General features: G+C 33.8%; 1 pseudogene; it reads left to right on the top strand.

The window, feature by feature from the left end:
• The window catches only part of LOC111616858, a 27215-nt pseudogene extending 19027 nt beyond the window's left edge, over nt 1-8188 (top strand).
• The last annotated feature ends 1164 nt before the right edge of the window (nt 8189-9352 follow it).

The raw sequence follows: 9352 nt of genomic DNA, 5'->3' as shown, positions 1-9352 counted from the left end.
TTTTTTTTATATATAAAAGACTGTTTTTCTAAGTAATCTAGAATCTAGCTGCAAGGACCCGCTTCGCTGGGCAAAAAGTAACGATAGTGACAATTAAGATAATTACATCATAGCTAATCTTACCCGTTTTCACAAAATGCAAGAATTAGGTCTCCCGTTTCCAGACTAATTAGAAATTTTTTACGTTTAGTCAAACGAACAAATTTGAACGTTTCTGGAACGTTTTCAATCGTTCTATAATCGAACCAATTCGAATTTTATGTTCGAATTTAATTCGAAAAATTTCGAAAAAATCGAACAAAACATTCGAAATAGAAAGCCACTTTCAACCACTTTCAGCCTCATATCTCTTGCACCCTTATAGCTATCGAGACGCAACCACCCCTATGCACGAATGGAGACTTGGGGCTACCACCACATACAAACACCATTCACGTGCAATGTGTAGTTTTGGCGAAAAAGTGAGATATAGGGACATACATGTCCATTTATATATATATATAGATTAACTGTATTAAAAACATTTTATTCCGAGGAGTTCACAGGCTTCACCACACTGCAATAAGGATTCATAATATAGACACAAAATAGAAAAATAACAACTTACATTTAATATTAGCAAAGAAATACATATTAAAATTGCTGTGTTTATTTTCTTTATTCCATTTAAACTATTCAGCTATTTGAACAATAAACATACTTTCGGTGTATAAATATAACGTTTTGTTAAATTTATAAAATAATTTTATTAAATTACAAAAATTATAAATCCGATGTATTTAAACAAAATAAAAATTTTTTTTTGATTTTAAAATTAATGTAGGTGGCACGGAATATTTTAAATATTCAACACTGTATATTGTCTGCATTTTTTTCTTCGGCTCACTCATATTATTATCTGTAAAAAAAAAAAGAGCACAAATTTAAAATACAAGAAAATAAAACAAATTATTTCTTTGAAAAAAACCACTACTTATTCATAAAAACTTCTGTTTCTTGTTTTTTGCAAAGAAATAATTTATTTTAATTTGAAAATGGAATAATACTACACACCGAAATATCGTATAACGCTTCCAATGATTCTATCCAGGGCCAGCCACCTGCCTGCTAGATATTTGACCACCCTCGCCCCATTATGTGAATCGCAAGTAGATTTATAACTTAACCCAACCGATAGGAGTTTACTGGTATGTTTTTACGATACTGTAGTTCTGTATAGTTGACAGGAATTTAAAAAAAAAATCATTAAAATATTTGATATATTTATTCTGCTCTCCTATCTTGTATTACAGATTTCAATGTTAAAACATATTTAATGTTGCAAACATGGTTTTTAATACCTTCGTTTTATAAGTTCGAAGAAATCAATTAATCTGAAATTTCAGGTATCCAGATATAAAAACATGTCTTTCAAATGGAAAAACAAATTATAGTTTAATTGAATAATTTTAATGTCGATCGTTCTGCTACAATTAATGTGATCGGTTAATCCAGGGCTTCTTAAACTATGAGTCGTGACCCCATTGGTGTCGCTTAGCGAAATCTTGGGATCGCGAGATTTTAATGCAAAATATTGAAAATAATTTGTGAGGGTTTGAAAATGGCACGCTTTGTGCCATAGGTTTTGTGAGTTGCGCTTTGTGTCACTTCTGGTGCAGCGAGACAACGATTCAACAACACTGATTGTAGTGTGAACTAGTGTAGTGTCGTCGCTTTTCAATGTATTCAGTTGTCTCTGTTCCATTGTAACACAAGAGTGAACTGTGGTAGTACACCATTATTGTTTTTGCAAATTTGTATATATCTTTATTTTATATTTTTTGGGGGTCGCGAAAAAAATCACAATCATAAATGGGGTCGTGAATAAAAACAGTTTAAGAAGCTCTGGGTTAATCAATTTGACACTTTCTTTCGACTTCGTCTGCAAGTGTTGATACAGCTTTGAAACTTTTGCTCGTATTTTTCACGCCACGATATTTTATTTTTTTACGGCTAAGAATTTTTTCTTTTTTTACTTTCATTACTTACAACGCGACAATTTTGCTTTCGGAGGAATGTTACATTTATTTCCAAATTTTGTCATGTCTGTGAGAGTCTGGATTTTTCCGATCGACATTCTAAACATTGCAGTCCGTTAGTTCGTGTCGATCTGTCAAGAGAGAATGCCTCCCGGGAGAACTTTCTTTAAAAAAAAACCGGCGAAAAAACCCAGAACTACACGCAGCCAGCCCGATAATGAGGCGCAAACTCACGTGGTCATGGGTTTGCGTACCAGGGTTCAGTAGTTTATCCACATAGCCACTGGTGGGTCATTCGCAACAAGAAAGCACAGATAAGTAAGAAACACAACTGAGGGGTGCACAGCTAACAACGGGCTGTCAGAGGAGCGTATTAGCTATAAGAAATAATGTAAACGGAAGGTAGCGTGTGTCATGAGTGTCAACTGTCCCACTCCCAGAGGAGCATTCCAGTGCTTTGTTCCTTGATTTCGCAAATACCGTAATTTTTCTCTCAAGCTGAAAATTTTTGGTATGTCTTCAAATAACATTTTGGCAACTGTTCCTGTTCTAAAATTTTTGATTTCTAGAATATGAACGCTTTCATATTTTAGAAATTAATAAAGTGGATTTCAAAAAGAAGGCAAAATTCGCATTACTTTATAACGAGGAAATGTAAGTAACCTCTACGTTTTCGAAGAAGTAGAAACTCCCTTCTACGATTTTCAAAGAGAATTTTGCATTTTTAAAAAATTTATAAACTACGTCCTTCAAAGCATGGTAACGGTCCTTCATTGTCCCTCACTATTGTCTCTCACTGTTATAATATATGGTTTGACAGAACTGTGTGTCTAACGCTAACCTAAACAAAGAAAAATCAAGGATTCATAAAATGAAGTTAAGGGAAGGGTTCGAAACAAAAATAATGCATATTTATCGGGTACTTGTATAGAATTTGATCATGAATTTTATTATTTTATTATTTATTATTTTAGTTCGATTGTCCACGGGTCTGTTTGCTTTATATCGTCTTGCACAAAATGATAATTTTTCTGGGATCCGGATGAGCACGTGTGGGATGCCAAATAGAAAAGCTGATAGAAATTCCTATTGACGATAAGTAGGATTGCCAATTTAGCGAAAAAGTCTCTAAATTTGGCGCGCTTTTGCTTTAGTTAGCGACTTTTTTTTAATTTAGCAACGGAGATTTTCTTAGAGATTTTTTAGTAAATGTAGCTACATTTTAGAGATTTTCCACAAAATCAAAAAATTTAATAAAACTATTAAAATTTAATAATTTTTTTTCATTTATATTATCTTTAATGTGCAATAATTATCTACATGAGTCGCAAATCTTATTTGTAATAAGTGGCAATACTAATTAGAGCTCAAGTTTTCTTATCGCTTTTTAAAGTTTGAGGGATCAACGATCCCGCTAATCACCACCGTTGGTGAGATTAGCACGCATATGGCATATCGCACTTCGGTTCTTACCTCATTAGTAACGATATCGCCTCTGCGCAAAGCTCAAGTTTTCTTATCATGACCAAATTTAAAGTTTGATAGTGATCGTTGTTACATTCAAAATTTGGGAATCCTTATAAGTTACCTATCACGCATCGTGAGTAACCAAGTGTTTTAATATAGTGTCATTTTGTGATAATATTACAGTAGATCCCCCTATAACACGGAGATACGTTCCTCGTTATACGAATTTCGCGTTGTAGGAATCCTTAAAGACATGAGCCAATCGCAGCCCGACACGTGTGAAGTTTACGGACTACGGCTGTTTGAAAGGTCTTCTTCCATAAAATTAATCGATTCTAGACTAATCCGACTCGACATTACCAAAATACATATATATATATATATTTTTTTTTGGAAATAATCCGTATAAACTACGCTATAATTTGTAAAAATTGTAAATTTTCAAAAAATTGTAAAAAAATTGTAAAAAATTGTAAAAAATTGTAAAAAATTGTAAAAAATTTCAAAAAATTGTAGGATTACTTACCGAGTGTGCACCATTCGACATCGCCGTTGCTCAAGCTTGTTTTCGTCGCGGAACAGCGCAGCAAACCGCGGCCGCGATTTACGATATTATTTTTCTGCGAAAACTTCGTTGAACTTTGGAGACATCATTAATATAAATAATTTTAATTGCCGTTGAATAAGAAATGTTTCTTCCACAAGAAATGTATAAAATTACAGTACTGTATTAGACTTACGGTACCTAATTTACATACTGTACAGACGATAGCTCGCCTAAACTCTCCGTAGCGTGGCGCTAGACGTGGGAAGTATATATATAATTATAATAAAGTTAAAATAAATTAAGTTAATATAAAATTATATATACAGTACCTAATTTATATATAATTAATATATAATTATATGTACAGTACCTAATTTATATATAATTTATNTTCTCCAACGTCCATGTTTTCTCTCTTAGGCCACTCTTTTCTAACCCAGTTGTGTGTTTTGTCTCTGCTATCCCAGAGGCACAAGAAGCAAGGATATTTGGTGTAGCCAATTTGCTGTCCAAGGAGAAAGTTTACCATTTTTAAGTCTACACAAATTACCCATTGATGTTCATGATACTTTATCTTCTCCAAGACCAAAGCCAGTGGCGGCCTTAGGGGGTGGCGAGCAGGGCAATCGCCCGGGGTCTCGCTCTTGGAGGGGCCTCGCGCAACAACCAAGTAGAAAAAAGTTGATATTTAAAACTTTTTATTTTATCCTTGGCTATTAGTTATAACAATAAAATAAATTTAATTTATAGTACAGTATATATTAATATTAATAAGTGCCTACTATTTCAATTCACATACTTTGCACAAAGGACAAGGGCCTCGCAAGGTTCTCCCGCCCAGGGCCTCGCAAAGATCTGCCGCCCAGAGCCTCGCAATGGATAAGGCCGCCGCTGCCCTTATATCAATGAAAATGCCAAATGAAAGAAGATACACTCAAAAATTTCGAATAGAATGACTACTTGACGATAGGTATGAAAACTGGTTGCAGGAAATTGAAGGAGAAAATAGTGTCGCTGCAAATATTGTAATTGCATTTTGATAGCAAAAGTAAATGATTTAGAAAAACAGGAAAACTCAAAAAATATATAAAAGCCAAGCCATCGTTTAGTGTTCATCAAAATGAAAATATTTTTCCATTTACGAAAAGCTCGAATGTTCATAGAACAGAGAGAAATATGGCGCTTTTTGTAGCAGAAAGTTGTCCTATAAGTCATGTAGACAAACTAACTAAATTCTGTGCAACAAAGACTGTTGCATAGATTACTCCGGGTGGAATTTCGGGACTTTGTGTATATAACTGAACTGAGAGGACCGAGATGAGTTCAACGGTACCCTACGTTTGGATCGGAGACGCAAAATAACAAAGTTATCATATTTACGATTTTTTGCCTTACACAATGCATTCTACGCCATGTTAGAATTTTCCATGGTAATGCACTGTATTTAATCCAACCGCGCGTGGACTTGCAGCCTTGAATATCGATTGAGCTGAAATAAAAGGTTTTCTATTAGTGTAACTAGTAACGGTCACCTCCCGGAGGAATTGGTTAGGATTTTTGGACAAGCCGCGAAAGCGGCGCGTAATACTAGCCGACCGCGAGCGATAGCGAGCATGTCGGCGGAAGAGGGGTCCAACCCGTGGATCAACATCTGCCTCTGTTGAAGGTGAGTGTACAATCTGTTTTTTTTTTTTTTTTGCCTTTTATGTGGGCAGTTTTCTTTCGTCTTTGCCGATGTGTCTTTAGAATATATGGCCGGCTTGCCGTTAAACACGCGATAGACTTAGTGGAGAAAGCGACGCGACTCCCGATCGCGATGTAAGTTCTCAAAGTTTGATTATCAATACGCTGAGTCTGACTCGAGCAGGTCCCATAGCTTTACGAAAAACCGATCTTGTAGGCCCTCTTGGAATTTTTTTTTTTTTGGAATGATTTTAAGTCTCCAAATTTTTTACAAAAATTTTTTTCACGCGAAAAAATTTTATCGCGATTTTAATGAACCTTTAATGACGCACGATTAACACTTAATTGTTTTTTTTATGGGATTTTTTTATAAAATTTTATTCATCGTTCTAAACTTCTAGTGCACGGATTTTACTTCGGTAAAGTTATTTAAAGCTAGTTTCTGATATCAAAAACGACCTTCAATAGTTTTTTTAATTAATATATTTTATTATATATAAGTTTAATTAAATCGGGGGGTCGGAAATAGCAATAAAAATTTTAATTTTTTTAAAATATTTTAAAATATACCGCCAGCTAGTATTCACCCTACTTTAAACCCTTGTCCTCCCGAGACGTCTATGAGAATGCCCCGGGAAATCCAACACCAGATGTTCTCAAGGTCATCCAGCTGTGTAAACAATGACTCATCAGTGTCAAATTTCGCAGAAAGGCGAGACAAAGGAAGTTAAACCTTGAAACTTTTTGTTCAAAATTAACGCATTTCTTTCGTTTTTTCAGTTTTAAGTATTTTTTATGTTTAATTAAAGATTTTAAAATAAAAAGTAGGCAAGAAGGGCATGATGAGATAATGAAATACTTTTTAATAGGGACAATATTGTTATTGTTATTGGTTATAACAAGTTGGGCATCAGCTACAGCGGCTATATCGCCCTGTGGAGAGTGAAAATTCAGTGGATAGTATTAGTAATGTCTTCTGGGAGATCTTTTAAGGGAAACTGGTCCCTATTTAGGTGTTACAAACGTGGAAAAAAACCCAAAAAACTCCACGTGGCCAGCCCGTCCGAGCGAGGCTCGAACCCACGACCGAACTCCCAGTGTTTAGGGACTGGTTCACGCAAAGTTCGAGAAGGGAGTCCACTCGGCTACTGGATAGGGACAATATGTATAACGAATCAGAAAGCGGCACCTAGTGAAAAACTCTAAAATGGCGTAGAATGCATTGTGAAAGGCAAGAAATCGTAAATATGATAACTTTGTTATTTTTCCTCTCCGGTCAAAAAGTAGGGTACCGTTGCACTCGCCTCGGTCCCCTCAGTTCAGATATATACTCAAAGTCCCGAAATTTCACCAGAAGTAATCTATACAACAGCCGCAACAAATTTTTCAGATAGCAAAAGTTGTAATAATCTGACTCTTGGACGAAGAAAAAGATCAGCCATAATTTCAAATGTTTTAGCACCACATTTTAAAGAAAATTTAATAGTTGTTATAGGTGATAGCAACTATAGTTTACTAATTGACGAAAGTAATGACATTTCAGTTTCCAAGCTTTTAGGTATTGTAATTAGATATTATTCTCAAAATCAAAAATGCATAATTACAACTTTTTTAGATTTAGTACCACTTAGAGTGCAACGTTGATGCAATTTGTGAAGCAATTAAATTTTCCTTGAGAAATAATGCCTTGGATTTGCATAAACTCGTTGCAATTGGAACAGATAACGCTTCTGTAATGATAGGAATCAATAATGGCGTATATGCTAAACTCAAAGCCGAAGTACTTACTTTGATTTGGTACGTTGTTTCTGTCATTCATTAAAATTAGCTATTTCCCACGCTACAAAAGAAGGCTTCCAAGAAATATAGAATTTCTTATTTAAAAAACATTTAATTGGTTTTCTCATTCTGCGATTAGACAATCCAAATACAATGAACTCTATTCTTTGATGAATGATGGAAATGAACCGTTGAAATTAGTACAATGTAGTGAGATTCGTTGGATGTCAATTCAGACCGCTATTGAGAGAATTTTGAAATAATGGAATGCTTTAAATTAAAGGCTAATTTTAATTTTGGCCATAACAAACGAAAGATGTTATAAGGCAGAAATTTTGTTTTCAAAACGTTTGATGATCAAAGAAATTTCTTATTTCTTTTATTTCTTAAACCTATACTTGATGAAGTTCAGAGATTAAATAAAATATTTGAATCTGAGAATAATGATCCTACGAAGTTGCTATAGGACTTGCTAAATTTAATAGAACCTTGTTGTTCTAAGATTGTTATTCCAGGAACAAAAATAACAAATAATGTAGTGATTGAAAACCATTTAGCACTCAATCCATATTTGGGTTATCAGTTTGAAACTGAAATAAACAATTCTGCACTGATAGGTGAAGAAACGAAAAATATTCGTAGTCGTTGCATTGCCTTCCTTTTGTCTTTTATAAAAGAACTTCAGCCAAGATAATACTGTACCTGACAATACATCAATTTTGAAAACTATGACGTCACTAAGTATATTGACCATTGTCTGAACCCAATTAAAAGTGATATAATAAACCTTGTGAAAATGTTTTTCACTGATGATGTAGTATTAACTCGCATTGACTTTCAATGGAGAAAAATGCATACAATCCAGTAGAAAAAAGAAATTCCAGCACGTTAAACTGTGGATGGAAGTAGCTCAATACCGAGATGCTGCCAGAGAAAATCCCTTTCAAGACTTGGTCAATTTTGTTTTAAAAATTCTTTTATTACCTCACTCAAAGGCAGAAGTAGAGAGTTTATTTAGTCAGATGAATATTGTTAAAACCAAACTGCGGGATAGATTCAATATTATTTCACTCCGTAGCATATTAATGATTAAATATGGTTTGAAAAGATTAGGGAAATGCAGTTATGATTATGAATTGCCAGCAAATGTCATTTGAAAAATAGGCAATATAAAATCATACCAAAATTTTGAGTTTGAAGCAGGACCATCTTTTACTGGCGTCTAGTTACAGAACGATTCCGAGCCGTAGTTCTGTTTTTTACCACGAGATGTCGCTAATTCGTGACGTCAAGAAGCTGGACAAGCATAATTCTATGTGTAAATACACCACAGTCAGAATTAATTTATTACGAACAAAATTTGCTACTGCTCGTTTGTTGAACGTCAAATTTGTCTAATGTTCAATGTTTATATTATAAGATGATTATTGTTCATTATTTTTATCAAAACATTTAAAATTATACAGTATATTATAAAAGTTATTCTACAGAATATGTAGACTTTCGTTCTTAAAATTCTTTTAATCTCAAGATTTTCCTGCTGAATTTTCAATCTCTTACTCGAATTTTTTGTTTTTTTTTGTATTATTTAATAAAATTATTCATTGCTTTTTAGAAATAATTTAAACGTTTTATATAAATACTAGCTGTTACCCGCGACTTCGTCAGCGGAGGTTTTGCAAGCAAACCCCATTTACATCCAATATTTCAATAACCATAGTAATTGTTATATAACACCTACCGCTGAAGAGAATTGCCGAAAATCAAACGAACTATTTTCAATTTGATCAATTTTCTGAAACGTTTACAATCGTTCTATAATCGAACCAATACGCAATAACAAATTCGAATTTAAAAC

The sequence above is a fragment of the Centruroides sculpturatus genome, unplaced genomic scaffold (genome assembly GCF_000671375.1).
Source record: "Centruroides sculpturatus isolate CEXI.00-Female unplaced genomic scaffold, Cexi_2.0 scaffold24, whole genome shotgun sequence".
NCBI classification, from domain to species: Eukaryota; Metazoa; Arthropoda; class Arachnida; order Scorpiones; family Buthidae; genus Centruroides; species Centruroides sculpturatus.
Note: the sequence above shows the minus strand (reverse complement) of the source record. Positions and strands in the feature narration are given on the sequence as shown.